The sequence below is a fragment of the Acomys russatus genome, chromosome 24 (genome assembly GCF_903995435.1).
Source record: "Acomys russatus chromosome 24, mAcoRus1.1, whole genome shotgun sequence".
NCBI lineage: Eukaryota > Metazoa > Chordata > Mammalia > Rodentia > Muridae > Acomys > Acomys russatus.
Window position 1 is genome coordinate 26,117,831 of NC_067160.1, and position 16,518 is coordinate 26,134,348.

Sequence of the window (16,518 nt, forward strand, 5' to 3'; positions counted from 1 at the left end):
AAATTTTGAGATGGTGAAATTGTTGACCTAGTCATACATGTATAGAGCTTGGCCTCTGAGTTAATTAAATATGAGTTAATAATATATTGTAAGGGAATTATTGTCTTTATTACAGTTATTAGGTAGTTACTGAAATTATAGTTTGAAAGGAATGCAGAGCATGGAAAACTCAGGATTAAATTATGCATTTGAACCTTAGGCCAGCTTTTACTATAGAGACAGTTTGCTGCTAAAAGAGAAATTGTATGTCACTGAAATTAAATGCTTTTCTGGGGATGGAAGATTCCAGTTTTTAATGAAATTACTGAGTGTGGTGTAGTGAAATGATTAAAATCTGTATTCCGGGAATGTGGCAGGGAAAAAAAATCAATAAGTGCTAGCACAGCTTTGCTGCTCAATGTGAATCCTAAGATTGAAATAAACTACTACAAAAATAATAATTAAAAACATATCAGCACATTAATTTATTTAGCATCAGTCTCCCGAGACATCATCTTCACTAATTTTTAGCATACATTACTATGTAATGAGCAGCCGTCTTTTCAGACGCCCCTGTTAGACAGGCAGTATTTCTGCCCTTCCCCCATGCTCCTGCCTTGCAATCATTGTGCTGGCACTTATTATGTTACAAATGACCGAGGTAAGGCTGACATTCTCAGTGCATGCAAAAAGACCTAGTCTGCCAGCTTTTTTTTCTTCCTAATGAAGCAGCTTTGTGAAATCTCCCCATGTGTTAATACTAATGAAGATCCTCCAGCACAATTAAAATCACAGCCAGTGGTTGAGGAGGAAACATAAAACAATAGCATCTTTTAAGATACATCTAGCCACCTATGTAAGCATAAAATAATATATGGTCAAATTATTCTCCAATTACTAAATTTTTACTTGGTCGTCATCCTGAAAACTAAATTATCTAATTTGTAATTATATAAACTTCAAGACGTTATTGTGTTCATAAGGGGGAAAAACACCTTAACGAATGTTTCTTAACAATTACCTTTCTTCATGGGTAAGAAGGTATACCAAGGTTAAGAATTTTTCTTTTTAAATCGTTTTTTAGGAGGGTGCGGGTATACTGCTGGAGGGAATGGGGCGTACTTTACCTTTATTTTAACTTGATTGGTTGAAGGGAATTGGGGAGTGGAAGGTTAAAAACTGAGTCAGCTGCCTGACATTCTGGGGATCAGAGAGTGTATAGCGTGTTTAGTTGGTAATGGGCTACTGGTCTTTTAAAGTGTTTAGTTCTTACAGTTAAACTAGCCCCCTCCCCCCCCCCCAACCGAAACTAGAGGGGAAAAAATGAGATTAAGGCGTACAATTTACACAAATAACCGTAAAAGGACTTAATGTTTTAAACGTCTTTCATTTGAATCTTATTTTGACTCATATCATGAAGATTCCATGGAAAAGCAGTCGTTTACCTTGAGATCGCCTCGCGCCCTGCTTTTTGAGTCCTAGCATGCACACATTCTTGACACATTAATTTAGCTTGTAGGCTCCAACACAATTCCTAGTTTACAAACACAAAAGTTGGTGGAGATGCCTAATCTGTGTTTCCTAACAGTCCGTTTACGTTTTTGTTTTTTTAAGAAATAACTATTCAGTTCTTTTTTGCCCCCCTCTGAAAAGCAAAACAAAACATTTAAGTTTCTTAACTTTTTCCTGGGACGAGGAGCGGTGCAAACTCAAAGATACAGTATTCCTGGAATGAAGAAGCAGCCCCCTCCCTTGGCTCCTTTTAGAGCTGATAGGTCATTTATTATTGGAACAGAAATGGTATAAACAATTCTCTCGCTCTTTTTCCCCTTGTTAACAGCAACTTTCATTGTTAGAGAGAGGAGAGAGAGAGAAGCCTTGTTGGTTGACGTCACTTGGTTCATGAAGCCTTCGCCTAGAAGTGAAGCTGCTGAACAAACCTTGAGAAGAATCATCTCCTGCTTCAATCTGCTGCTGAATAGGAACTAATCAGAGAGAGCGCGGCGGAAGACGGGGACGGAGGCAGCCAGGGCTTTCGCGATCACGGATCTCACCTCCTCTCCAACTCCCTAGACTTTCTTGCAGAAATTCTAAGAGAAATAAGGAGGCGCCGGGATCCCGAGCAGCTTAACCTGCACCGGGAAGGGCGAAAACCCCTTCCCCCCCGCAACTCAGTTCGAAAGTGAAGGTGAGTTTGAGAGCCGGGGCGCGAGGGTGCGGGAGAGGTGGGTTCCGGGCGGAGAGCGGTGGCTGCGGGCTGGAGCCCTCCCGAGGCGCCCGCCGCTGTTTACCCGCGCCGCCCGGTGTGTCTCTTTGTTGTGCGGGCTGCGACGCCGGGGTGGCTCTGGGGTCCCGAGTGGAGAGTTCCGGGTGGAGGGCGCGGGGACCCGGGTCCCGGGCGGGGTGGGGGTGCGGGCTTCGCGGAACGGAAACTTTGCTGGGAGTGCGGGCGCGGGACCCGGGCGGCCGGGCCTCGTCCCTCCATTGTGCCGGCCGCCCTAAGCCGCCGGCCCTCGCGGCGTCCTCTTGCCCGGCCCGCTGCGGCGCCCCGCGGGGCAGCTCGCGCGAGGCCCCGGGCCCTGGCCGCCTTCGCCCCCCGGCCCCGCAGCCCGGCGCCCGCCGAGCCAAGCCAGGCCGCCGGGTCTCCGGAGCCGGGTGGGGGTGGGGCTGCGGCCCCGGGCGGCGGGCACCTGGCAGGTCGGGGTCGAGCCGGGTACCGGCGTCCCGGGGCCGCGGCGGCCTGGCCAGCAGGTCCCTCCCGCCGCGCCGGGCTGGGCTCCCCGTCCTCGGTCTCCGCGCCCTCCCCCCCGCGACGCCCCGCTCCCCTCCCCTAAAGTAGTTCCGCGAACCCCAGAATTGGGATCTGGAAAGGCCAGGAAGTGTGCCGAGACTCGGAGCCGGCCCTGCGGGGTGGGGGCTGTCTCCTCTTCCCCTCTCCTCGGTATTTATCTTTTGTGTGTTGTTTCCTTGGAAAGAGAGAAGCAGCTGCAGTCCGGGGCCGAGTTGTTGAAATTTATCCCTTTGTGTATATTACAATATCCTCCATTTTTCCCCCTGCCCTCTAAACAACAAGCGTTTCGCCATCTTGGGCAATTTTTATTCCCAAGTCTGTCTCTCTCTCTCCCAATTTTTAAGGAAGGGAAAGAAGCCATAGAAATACAAAAAGTGTGTCTGGATAAGGCTCAAAGTTTAGGAACGGTTCAGGGGGCCATGTGACGTCATGTAAACTTTATCAAGGAAATTTCCCCAAAGTGTTTTTTTTTCTTTCTTAAAATTTTTTCGTTTTATGGAATCGTATAACTTAGAGCCTAGTGATAAGTTGTGTAGTTTATTTTTGTATTTTGCACTCAAAACGGATCGCAAAACCCGCAATTTAATGTTTGGTAACAAGTGAGAGATTATTTTAAAAAAAGCTGATCGAAACTTTTATTGTGCCACTTAGTATTCACCTAGTTTTATGTATGAAGTTTTTCTTTTTTAAATTTTCAAATGTGTTTTAGCAGCATATTTCCTATCTTCCCTGGTTCCACAGATTTAACAAATTTAACTTAATTATATTTACATATACATCAGTTGGGTTATGTACCTCCCCCTTTGTAATTGTGTGCTCCTCTTTCGTGTTTTTTTACATTTTAAAAGGACTATTCATAATATCACTTAACTTGATACTTTTTCCTCTTAGTAGTGTAGTAGTGAATATTAAAGTCAAAGGGTTGGTCAAAAATGTTGCTTAGGATATAAAAGGTAGAATAAACTTTAATAGATAATTTATAATCTTTTGCTGTAAACTTTATTAACCATCATAAAAATTATAAAAACTACCATTTAAATTTTTTTTGTCCAAAATAGTTTTTCACCTTACCAAAAAAAAAAAAAAAAAAAAAAAAAGTTGAGCTGGTCACATGACCATGCTTAATGATACACTCACTGAGGAGTATATAAATAGGCACAGTAAATTGAATGGGAAAGTGTAATTCTGTCTCCAGTAGTCATTTTCAGTCAGCATATTTACATCTCTTCTAACAAGGACATGAAACTGTCTGTATTTAATTTGCATTCCCTTTGTCTTCTGGGTTGGGGAAAAACATTGACTACAATGAACTTTTTAAAAAAGCTAATAGAAAAATCCCAAACCCATTAAGAAGATTGTCTAATATATAAAAACTTACATTGTAAGTGGTATGTTTTACATTTTTGTAGCAATATTCTTTGCTGGTTTCTTGTATTTACAGAAATTTGCTGTATGTAAAAACACTGCGTAGAAATCTTGACTGAATTGAATGTCTGCTATTTAGTGAACTGTAGGTAGGTGAAAAATGTTTAAATAGTTAAAAGCACATAGAACAGATGGCTCTAAATTATACATGCAACAAAGGACTAGAAGATTTGGCAGATTATAAATGGAAGCAACAGAGGATAAGCAGTTTAAGAAAATGGTAGTTAAGTACGCTGATGTCTCACACCTATTGTAAACACTGCTGCAAATCAATAATTTAGATGACATTACATTTGCGTGCCTTAGTAGAAAAGTAAGATTTTACAAATATTTGAAGCAAATGTTGAATGTAGAATTTATTTAAGCTACAGTGACAAAATATTTTTTTTTTTAAAGGAAATCACATTGTATGCTTTTAAAACAGGAAGTTATTTATGAGAACTTAGTATGTTCATGTAATGGTTTTCAGAGAAACAGGACCAGGAACCTACTTTAAAATCTACCTAATGGTATTATGTTGTTGTGGGTTAAACTAATGCACTGACTACGTTAACCTAGCACATTCACTCTTTATACTAGTGAGACTGGAATCTCAGCAGCTCAGTCTTGGGACGTGCATTGATTATAATACTGTTGGCCTCATTTACTAGATAGCGTGACGTGAAAGGGTATATTTTAGTTTTAATATTAGAGTTTTGTATATAGCACTATGGTACCGACATGATGAATATAGTTCACTATTCATTTATAAATATAACTATTTTGTGTAATTCTGGTCTTTCTGGGAGAATCTGAGTGTATTTAGCTTTCTCAAAAAATAGACTATCTTAAAAAGTATTGGACTTTGCAGAAATTTGCTTTCAGTTTACATAAGCCACCCATTTAAAATGCATATAAGCTGTAAGAGAAGCTTGGGGTTCTGACTGTGTTGCCCTTTCTCTCATTTCTTTGTTTGCATGTTTATTATAGAATTGCAGGGTAAAGGAGCAGATGTTTTGCCAAACATCCTGATGTGTTGCTTTTTCTTATGGGAGTGCATAGCTGCTCCTTCTGATGCATCAACTTGACAGCTGGTTGATTTCATGGAGCTGCTAAGAAGCCATTAGTGGTGTCATTGAATTGAAACAGAACAGTCACTCCCAGCTTGAACTGCAATTGTTAATGTCTTTGTTGCTACTTTTGTGTTCCTATACGCGATGTGGGTAGCACGGTTGCACCGGAGGTCAAGCTTCCTGCCTTACCTCCCTGAGCTAGTGGAAAGCAGTGCACTGGACCTCGGTGGCGTATAACAATTTCATAAGGAAGGGGTTGAAATTGTTGTTTCAGAGTGTTTGAACTAGTCTTTCTTAGAAAACTACTAAAAAGAAAAAAAAAAAAAAAATGGCACAGTGCAAACAAAGTCAGAAGGTTGTATTGACCCCGGTAAGAAATTATGTAATCAGGGGTCAGTGATTTTTAATATACTTAATTTCCTGAGGGATTAATCAAATTGTCTAGTAAGTATTTTAGGAGGTTTTTTTAATTACATAAAATTAAATATTTTGACTAATAAAGTCTTAATATTGTGGTTTATTTAATAAATATTGGCTCATTTGGCTTAATGTTTCCTTAAACTTTTACTGTGGGAAATGATCAGAAAAGACATAATTATTGGAGAATAGACCATTTTGTTTGTAATTTTCTAATGAGGCCAAAATGCTGTTTAAAAATTCATAAGACTGTCTTCTAAATTATTCTCTTAGTAGCTATTTAATGATTTTCCCAAACTGAAGTCATGTTTTTGTTGTAGAAATAGCACTGTTTGTTCGGAGAGGCAGGGTTTTGCCTCTTGTGGCTTCCATCAGAGTCTTTCCCTGGCCTCCTGAGGGCTGGCGTCACGGGCTGGCGTCACGGGCTGGCGTCACGGGCTGGCGTCACGGGCTGGCGTCACGGGCTGGCGTCACGGGCTGGCGTCACGGGCTGGCGTCATGGGCTGGCGTCATGGGCTGGCGTCACGGGCTGACGTCACGGGCTGACGTCACGGGCTGGCGTCACTTCTACCTGTAGCTTCAGCTCCTCAGTATTACAACCACCTCACTATCCTGATGCTGCCTGAGCTGTGTACTTTTACTAATTACTTGCAGAGGTTTGGTAGGAGGAGAAATAAGGAGCAAAGGGTAAGAATAAAGACGAATAGTCTCAACAGACAGAGGGTTGTTGTTAGAAAGCTGGGAAAAAACCTTAGACTGGTACAATGCTAGAATGTAATGAATTTTGTCATTTTTTGGAGACCTTTTTTAGTCTCAATGCTTATAGATTTTGTTTTCAAAGTTTTAGATCTTAAAGTAGAATACAGATTTAACAATTCTGCAAAGAACATAACTTATTAAAAAAAAACATACATAAAATGTAAAATTGATCATTGGAAGACATAATTTGCTGAAATAAGTCCTATTAAGAAGATTGTCTAGCCAGACGTGGTGGTGCACGCCTGTAACCCCAGCTCTTGGGAGGCAGAGGTAGGCGGTTGTCTGTGAGTTCGAGGCCAGCCTGGTCTACAGGGGGAGTTCCAGGACAGTCAGGGCTACACAGAGAAACTCTGTCTCAAACAAAACAACAACAAAAGACTTCCTATATAGTATGAACAAATTTTCAACTTGTCTGATACACCTCTGATGGTTCTAGGGTTATTTCCTGAAGTCATAAGGTTATGACTTTTAGGGAAGTCATACATTACTTCACTAAAGCTAGAGTTTATATTGAGGGAATACAACATTCAAGCCTTTTTGTATTGTAGCCATAAAGTTCCTTAAAAAGAAAATCATACTACTGCATTAAGCTGTGTGACATTCATTTTAGGAAAAGATTTATTTGTATTAGTTTTACTTAAGTGGGGGATTAGGGGGGAGAGGGAATTTTGCTTAGGAATTTTGCTTAGATGAATGCAGATGCACCCAGAGGGCAGAGGAGTCTGATTTCCTGGAGCTGGAGTTACAGGCTTTTGTGAGCCTCCTTTTTTCTTTTGTCTCTTCGTGTGTGTGTGTGTGTGTGTGTGTGTGTGTGTGTGTGTGTGTTTGTGTTTGTGTTTGAGACAGGGTCTCTCTGTGTAGCCTTGGCTGTTCTTCACTCGATTTGTAGACCAGGCTGGCCGAGAACTCACAGGGATCCGCCTGCCTCTACCTCCCAAGTGCTGGGATTAAAGGCATGTGCCACCAGGCCTGGCTTTTTGTGAGCCTCCTAATGTGGGTACTGGGAACCAAACTCAGGTCCTTTGAATTGGTGAGCCAGGTCTCTAGCTCTCTCTGACTTGTTTTTGTTTGTTTGTTTTCGTTTTTCAAGGCAGAGTTTCGCTATGTAGCCTTGGCTGTCTTGGACTCACTTTATAGACCAGGCTGGCTTTGAATTCACAGAGATCCAACTGCCTCTGCCTCCGAAGAGCTGGGATTAAAGGTGTGTGCTACCACGCCCGGATGTGACTTGCTTTTGAAGGAACATATTTACTTAACAGGTATTTGTGTCAAGACAAAAATTTTCACACAAATCAAATTATGGTCAATTGAGTTATTTATTAATTATTTAGGTGCTGGGTGTGGTGGCTCACGCCTTTAATACCAGCACTAGTCAACAGAGTGAGTTCCAAGACAGCCAAGGCTAAACAGAGAAACCCTGTCTCAAAGATTTATTTAGGGCTGGAGAGATGGCTCAGAGGTGAAGAGCACTGTCTGCTCTTCCAAAAGTCCTGAGTTCAATTCCCAGCAACCATGTGGTGCTCACAACCACCTATAATGAGATCTGGTGCCCTCTTCTGGCGGGCAGGCGTACATGCAGGAATACATAATAAATGAGGTTTTAGCTCAGTGTGAGAGGTAGTGCCCCAGTTCCAGCACGTACCCTGCTCTTTCAGTGCTGCTCAGCATCATCTTGTTAAGGGAGGATAATCCTCGACAAGTTTGTATCAGTTTAAACTTGAATTCACATGTTACTTTGAAATTATGGCCAGCTGGGTGTGATTTGCACACCTTTTTAATCTCAGCATTTGGGAGACAGAGGAAGGCAGAGCTCTGAATTTGAGGTCAGCTGTCTACAGAATGTTCCAGGACAGAAAGCCAGGGCTACACAGAAACCCTGTCTCAAAAACCCTGCAACACCCACCCCACCCCACCCCACTTCAAAAAAAGGAAAGAGCAGGCTGGCCTCGAACTCACAGAGAGATCCCCTGCCCTTGCCTCCTGAGTGCTGAGATTACAGGTGTGGGCCACCACCTGGCAATTTATGGTGTGTGTTTGTTAGTTTTTTGAGACAGGGTTTCTTTACGTAGCCTTGGCTGTCCTAGACTCACTTTGTAGACCAGGCTGGCCTCAAACTCACAGTGATCCGACTGTCTCTACCTCCTGAGTGCTGGGATTAAAGGTGTGCACCACCATGCCTGCCTAAATTATATGATTTTTATTTATTTTTTATTTTATTAATTTTTGGTTTTTCGAGGAAGGATTTCTCTGTGTAGCCTTGACTGTCCTGGACTCGCTTTGTAGACCAGGTTGGCCTCGAATTTACAGTGAGTGACCCACCTGCCTCTGCCTCCCAAGTGCTGGGATTAAAGGCATGCGCCACCACTGCCTGGCTGTTACATGATTTTTTTTTTTTTGGTTTTTCGAGACAGGGTTTCTCTGTGTAGCCTTGGCCATCCTGGATTCCCTTTGTAGACCAGGCTGGCCTCGAACTCACAGCGATCCACCTGCCTCTGCCTCCCGAGTGCTGGGATTAAAGGCGTGCGCCACCACGCCCGGCTCTTGTTATATGATTTTTTAAAATCTGCCCTGAGTGTTGTTTGATTTGTGACAGCTCAAGAGTTTGAGATATAAAATACTTAATGGTTGAGATAAGTTAAATTTACAACTTGCTATTCATTATGAAGTTTTTTGTTTGTTTTGTGTTTTTCTGATCACTATGAAGTTCTAATATAAGGCGCGCACCTAATTTTTTAAATTAATATGAATTTATGAGTATGAGATGAAATTGTTTCATCTCACACACACACACACACATATATATATTTAAATAATTTACTTAATTTTATTTTCGCGTGAGGGTGTCAGAGCCATTGGAACTGGAATCGCAGACAGTTGTGAGTTGCCATGTGGTGGCTGAGAATTGAACCCAGGTCCTTTGGAAGAGCAGGCAGTGCTCTTAACCACTGAGCCATCTCTCCAGCCCCTTATTATATATTTTTAAAGAGTAAATTGGGTTTTTTTTTTTTTTTTTTTTTTTTGGTTTTTCGAGACAGGGTTTCTCTGTGTAGCCTTGGCCATCCTGGACTCACTTTGTAGACCAGGCTGGCCTCGAACTCACAGCGATCCGCCTGTCTCTGCCTCCCGAGTGCTGGGATTAAAGGCGTGCGCCACCATGCCCGGCTTAAAAAATAATTCTTATATAAAGCTTTGGCACGTAATTTGGCCTTTGAATGATTTTCATTCATAAAAATGCTGAGCAGTGAGGATAATAACCATGAAGGTAATGCACAGATACGAACCTTACTAATTGTGTTTGTGTGTTCCTAATGTAAGAAAGAGATGCACATGGTTTGAAGATCGTTTCTGGCCTGGTGCTTTCTGGCACTTCACTTACATGTCTACGTAATTGTGTGTGTGTGTGTGTGTGTGTGTGTGTGTGTTTTATTTTCTTTTTCTCCCACTTTCTGTTTTCTCCTCTTAACACTTTTCTACAAACGTGCACTCATTAATCAAAGCCCTTGCACCCCTGCTGAGGGCAGAGAGGTTCATCAAATTGGCAGTCAGCTTGGTGTAAGGAGCGGTGTCCTGAAGCTCTTAACTCACTGGGACATAAATAAATCTGAGGTCTTTGTATGCAAACCCTGGAGGTTAATACTGTATAATTCAATGTCCTGTCTTTGTTTTTATGATTGATGTTTTTAAATGTTTCAAGCTTAGTGCAAGTCTTCTAGTGGATCAGGTCTGCCTGTCTGATTGGCTGTGGTGAGGGCGGCATTAGGTTGTCAGAAAGACTTTTGAGTCTGCTGCAGAGACTTTGATTTTTCTCCCCTGCAAGATCATTGTCATATTGCGTGAGCTGTTATAGGCCTGAACCAATGATTGACATTCCCTGCTGTGATAATGGACCTAGTGCATGAAATGCCAATAGCTTGGTCCTGTTTGTTCGGAAGCTTACTGCCATTTGTATCCTTAACAGAGCGGTCCTGGGGAACAAGCAGAGCTGCTGGGAATCCTCTGTAGAAATGGTGCTGGGATTCGGCTTCAGCACGAATTGGTTGCATATTCATAATTTAAGAACAGCTGGTTACACCAAGCACATAGTCATTTGCAAGCTATTATAAACCATTCCACTCGCATGAAGCCTGTGCTTGGTGATTTTTTTTTTTTTTTTTATTGATCTACCTGCATTTAAAATCTAGTCACTGCTGCTATAGAAAGAAGCTCTTCATTTTAGCTGTGTTTGCAACACACAACAGCTTCAATTTCAATAATCCAAGTTGGATTCTGAATAAAATGAAAAACTTTAAAATGAAACAACGATAAAAGGTTATATCTTATCTGCAAACATTTAATCTTGACTAAAAACCCCCGCCAGCCACTTAAACAACCTAAATTATGTAACTATTAATATATTGGACAACAAGATTTTATAATTTTGTCCAGATATATAACTGACTTGATTTTACTCGAGAATTTCATTGTTTACTATTACAAATAGTTTCAGAAACAATAGGTAGATATTAATTACTTTGTTACTGTCTTCTTGAGTCCGAGGGAGGTAGTACTTTTAGCTTATGAGTTTATAGAAACAAGATAACACAGTTGACAGGACTTTGTAACTGGGTTAGAATAATGTGAAAGCCATACAGCTACGCTGTTTTTTGGGAGGGCTAATAATTCTTCTCTGCCTGGAGGGTCTCTTACACATTTTAAATGGTATCACTCTCATGGCTTCCTATGTGTTGTCACGCTTAGCTATAAGCAGAGCAAAGAAGACAGCCTCAGCATCCCAAGCTGCCAACAGAGCGGACGGGACCAGCATTAGATGCTATTTTATATATACCCTTTTAGAAATGACAGGGAGCAGTGCATTGCTCTGTGTATGTTAAATATGTGCATACTTAGGGATTCATGATGCTGTGTTCCTGAGCACAACATGGTAGCATCTTCACCCTTGTGCTTGTGTGCACTTGTCCCCATGCCGGACAATGGAGAAGCTCCCACACTTCAAGGTTGAGAAACAGTCTTAAGAGTGTAGTTTACTCTTTCTCGTCTTTACAAATGACTGGATGTGTTGGCATTATAGCAGAATATATGGCCAGGGTTAATCTAGCTGATAGTAGGTTGTCTCCTCCCCCTCCTTTTTTAAAATAATAAATTTAAAGGCTATTAAAGAGCAAGGTATTACATTTTAGTTGCATAGAATCTTAACTTTATGTAATTAAATTTGCCGTTATTTAGACTAGTCATTTTGTGAACTATTCTGTGTTCTTTCTTTCTCTTTGGACAGTCGTCCCTTTCAGATATTTAATGGCTCCATTGAGTCTTATCAATGAATAAACAAAGGGATTTTGTTGTTGTTTTGTTTTGCCCTGGAATTAGACCCAGGGCCAGTGAAGGCTAGTAAGCCTGGCTTTTTTCTTAAGATCCAGACAGTTTCCCTGAGTTTTTCATGGAAATGAAGGTTTGGAATTTTGCCTTTCAGTTTTGTTTTTTTGAGACATAGTTTCTCTGTGTAGCCCTAAGCCATCCTGGACTCAAGACCAGACTGGCCTCAGACTCACAGAGGTCCACCTGCCTCTGCCTCCCAAGTGCTGGGATTACAGGTGTGTGCACCATCAAGCCTGGCCCTGAATGCTTTTTCTTTAATCATGCATTTGGAGGGGTATGGATAAAAGCTTAAGATAAGTTCAAAATAGAAGCCAAGGAGATGTCTAAGGGAGTGGGCATGTTTGCTGTGCAGTCTGAGTGGGAACTGAACTCTGATCTATCCCATGTAAAAACCATGCTACTGTGGACATGAAATCCCAGTATGCCAATACAAATCTTTAAATAAAAGTGGGGTGGGGAGCCGGGCGTGGTGGCGCACGCCTTTAATCCCAGCACTCGGGAGGCAGAGGCAGGCGGATCGCTGTGAGTTCGAGGCCAGCCTGGTCTACAAAGTGAGTCCAGGATGGCCAAGGCTACACAGAGAAACCCTGCCTCGAAAAACCAAAAAAAAAAAAAAAAAAAAAAAAGTGGGGTGGGGGAAAGCTAGGCATGGTGGCGCTTGCCTGTGATCCCAGCAGAGGCAGAAGCAGAGGCAGGCTGATCTATGAGTTTGAGGCCAGCCTGGTCTACGGAGCAAGTTCAGGATAGCCAAGGCTACACAGAGAAGCCCTGTCTCAAAAGCAAACAAACAAAACAAAACAAAAGTGGGGTGGGGCTGAGTTCAATTCCCAGCAACCACATGGTTATTTATGATGCCCTCTTCTGGCATACAGCTATATATGCAGATATAGCATTCATATACATTAAATAAATAAATATCTTTTAAAAAAAGAAAAGAAAAGAAATCCCAATATTCCTACAGCAAGATGGAAGATAGAGACTAGCAAACTGGCCAGATAGGGTACACAACGCTGTGACGGACAAGAGAGCTTGCTTTAAAAACAGGGTTTAAGAAGGGTACTGACTCCTCCAAGTTACCTTGTAACTTTCTCACCGATGCTGTGACACACATGTGACTGCATTCATAAGTACAATAAATCTTTTTGAGAAAAAAAATCTTTTTGTTTGTTTTTTGGAGACAGCGCTTTTCTGTGTAGCCCTGCTGTCCTAGAACTCACGCTATAGGCTGGCCTCAAACTCAGAGAGATGTGTCTATTTCTGCCTCCACAGTGCTGGGATTAAAGGAGTGTACCACCACCACCCAGTTTACACACCGTAAGTTTTTGAAAGATCAGAATAGGAGACAAACCGCTTCTAGTTTGGAATCCTTTTAAAGGTTTCTGTGGCTTAGGTAGCACAGAATTGGTCAAGAGAAATGACCGAACCGTGGCTGCTCAGTAGGGTCAGAAAGGACGACATAGGAGCAGAGCCTCTGTTGAGCAAACCCACTACAGCGGTCCCACTGGGAACCCTGGGGTAGTTCGGCAGCTTGTTTTGAGATCATCTCAACTTAAACCTTTTGCACTAAGAAGATGACAGCACAGAGACTGTCCTTTCCTCCATTGCTTTCAAAGTTGACTGGCTTTCTCTGAAGAAAGTGGGTTAATGAGTCAAGCTATTCAGTGATCCGTTTGACTGTACAGGCCAGGTTAGAAGCCACCCAGCAGTGGCGGCCTTTTCTGCTCAGAGGCATTTTGGTCTTTTAATGATTAACAGAGTTCCCTCCTTTTCTTTCATTCTCTGCTTTTGTCAGTTTTTCTTTTTTAACCTACTGCTGTTACCTGGTACAAATAGTAAGCACAGTGAGGAATGGTGACATAGACCCATTTCTCCCCTTGGTGGTGACAAGCCAACACTCATTCCAAGGGAACTGGATGATACTAAGCTGAGAAACATTGCTCTTTTATGCAGACCATCTGAGCAGCTCCCGATAGCTACCCATAAGGACAAAAGGCAACAAAGCATAGTCCTCGCTTTCAGTAGCATCACCACAGAGTTTCAGTAAAACCAAAACTGTCATCACAAATAGAGAAGTTGAGGGCCAGCGAGATGACTCAGTAGCTAAAGGTTCCTGTCACTAAGTCTGATGACCTGAGTTTGGTCCCCAGAACTGACTCCGGGAAGTTGTCCTTTGAGCTCTACCCACATCCATACATACACATAATACATGTCTACAAAATAGAACAAAAAGCATGTAATAAGAATAGGAATAGCCAGGCCTGGTGGCGCATACCTTTAATCCCAGCACTCAGGAGAAGGAGGGAGGTGGTTCGCTGTGAGTTCGAGACCACCCTGGCCTACAGAGCAAGTCTAGGACAGCCAAGGCTATACAGTGAAACCCTGTCTCAAAAACACAAAACAACAACAACAACAAAAACCCAAACCAAACCAAAACAAAAGACAAAACAAAACAAAAAAACCAAAAAAGGAAATGACATTGAAAGCAGAAGGCAATTAGATAGTCAAACACAAAGGTACAAAAAGGCCTGTGTAGATTCTTCATCAGTTGGTGGAGAAAGAAGAAGGAACTTGGGGTGACAGCTCTCTTTACTGGGCCCTCAAAAAAGCCTCTCAGTAGGCTTTGCCAAAACTACAAAATTTCAGGGGTGTTTGCGAGCACGTGGGAAGGGAGGAAGAATGGTCCAAAGGCGGTGACTAGAGCCTCATGCTGTAAGGGTTGGTAGTCCGCACTAGTCTTGGCCTTCTCCCAGCCTCACCAGTCTATTTACTTTTTTTCAAATGAGGTGTCTAATGACTCCAGTACCTTGATTTGAGTTTTTCATTTTAGCCTGAAAATCCTTTGTGAAATAATTTTTCAGCATCTTAAAAATTTTCAGTGTATTTGAATGCATCCACACATGTGCCTTTAATTCCATCAAAGGCAGGCAGATCTCTGAATTCATGGCCAGCCTGGTCTACAGAGCGAGCTCCAGGATAGCCAGAGCTACACTGAGAAATCCTATCTCGAAGAACCAACAAAACAAAACAACAACAAAAAACCCATATTAAAGCTGGGCGTGGCGGTGCACACCTTTAATTCCAGCACTCGAGAGGTAGAGGCAGATGGTTTGCTGTGAGTTTGAGGCCAGCTTGGTCTACAAAGTGAGTCCAGGACAGCCAAGACTACACAGAGAGACCCTGTCTCGAAACAAACAAACAAACAAACAAAACCCCCCAAAATCACCACCACCAACAACCACAACTCCACACACACACACACACAAACACATACCCATATTAAAGCTATTGCAATCATGATACTGGATACTCAGACTTTATTTATTAAACAATATCTATTTATTTATTTTATGTATGAGTGCTCTGAGTGTATACCTGCGTTCCAGAAGAGGGCATCAGATCACATTATAGATGGTTGTGAGCCACCATGTAGTTGCTGGGAATTGAACTCAGGACCACTGAAAAGCAGACAGTGATCTCAACCACTGAACCACGTCTTCAACCTCAGACTTAATTTCTCATATGCTTATGAATCTACTGAGGAAATTCTCATATCAGATACACATTAAACACATGTAATAGACAGGTATGAAGTATACCTATAAGAAAAACCATATCAGAATTAACAGGGTTATTTTTCAATTAGAATTTTTATTAATATAAATTATATAAAGAGGTTAAGGCCACTGACTGCTCCTCCAGAGGTCCTGAGTTAAATTCCCAGCAACCATATACTGGCTCACAACCACCTATAATGTGATCTGATGCTATCTTCTGGCCTGTAGGTGTATGTGCACCAGAGTATTGTATACATAATAATAAATAAATCTTTTTAAAAAATCACCAAAAAAAAAAAAAAAAAAAAAAAAAGCCCCACACGAGTTTAATGATAGCTTCATACAATTATACGACACATCTTGATCATGTCGTCATCTGTATTGCCCTCCTTCTCCTAGCCCTCCCACTGGCCCTTTACCCCTTCTACTTCCATGCCTTACTTTTGTGTGTGTCGTGGGGTGTGGGAGGTAGTGGTAGTGCTGCTGGTGGTGGTGGTGGTGCTGGTGCTGCTGCTGGTGGTGGTTTAGGTACATTTCTCTGTGTAGATCTGGCTGTCCTGGCACTCATTTTGTAGACTAGGTTGGTCTTGAACTCAGAAATCTGCCTGCTTCTTCCTTTCAAGTGCTGGGTTTGGCATTCAGCAATCAGCTTTATCTTTTTGTCAAGCCTTTATTCCCAGCCCCTGGAATTCACTGTGTAGGCCATCCCATCCTCAGATTCTCAGGGTCTCAGGGTTTGTTTCAAATCTAGAATCTGTATGAGTTAAATGAAATGTGATGAGTCTTCTGGATATACCCACTTTCCTGTACGTTACATGATTTTGTTATTTTGTTATTGGTTTTTCAAGACAGGGTCTCTCTGTGTAGCCCTGGCTGTCATGGACTCCTTTGTAGACCAGACTGGCCTCGAACTCACAGAGATCTGCCTGCCTCTGCCTTCTGAGTTCTGGAATTAAAGGTGTATGCCACCAGGCCAGCCTATAACTAAGTAATACATCATTTTATTTATGCATCACATTTTCTTCACTCATTTAGTTTATGGGTATATAAACTAACCCTATAACAGATATTTTAAGTTCAAGCTATGGCTATTATATGCTGGCATTGATTCCTCTGAGGGGCTACTTGGCCATGGTATAGGTGGATCTCATGGTATGTTTTCTGTTAG

The 16,518-nt window shown here is 42.1% G+C and overlaps 1 protein-coding gene and 1 long non-coding RNA gene across 2 annotated transcripts in view; one reads left to right on the forward strand and one right to left on the reverse strand.

The window, feature by feature from the left end:
• Nucleotides 1–1,577: 1,577 nt before the first annotated feature.
• Nucleotides 1,578–2,514, reverse strand: LOC127206814 (uncharacterized). The gene is made up of 2 exons (XR_007832893.1): nt 2,271–2,514; nt 1,578–2,069 (listed from the first exon to the last, which is right to left on the reverse strand). It is a non-coding gene; the product is annotated as an uncharacterized LOC127206814 (long non-coding RNA).
• Nucleotides 2,020–16,518, forward strand: part of Baz2b (bromodomain adjacent to zinc finger domain 2B) — a 219,150-nt gene continuing 204,651 nt past the window's right edge. The window contains exon 1 of the mRNA XM_051166087.1: nt 2,020–2,167. The gene's annotated coding sequence lies outside the window, so the exon portion shown is untranslated. The remainder of the gene's footprint in view (nt 2,168–16,518) is intronic.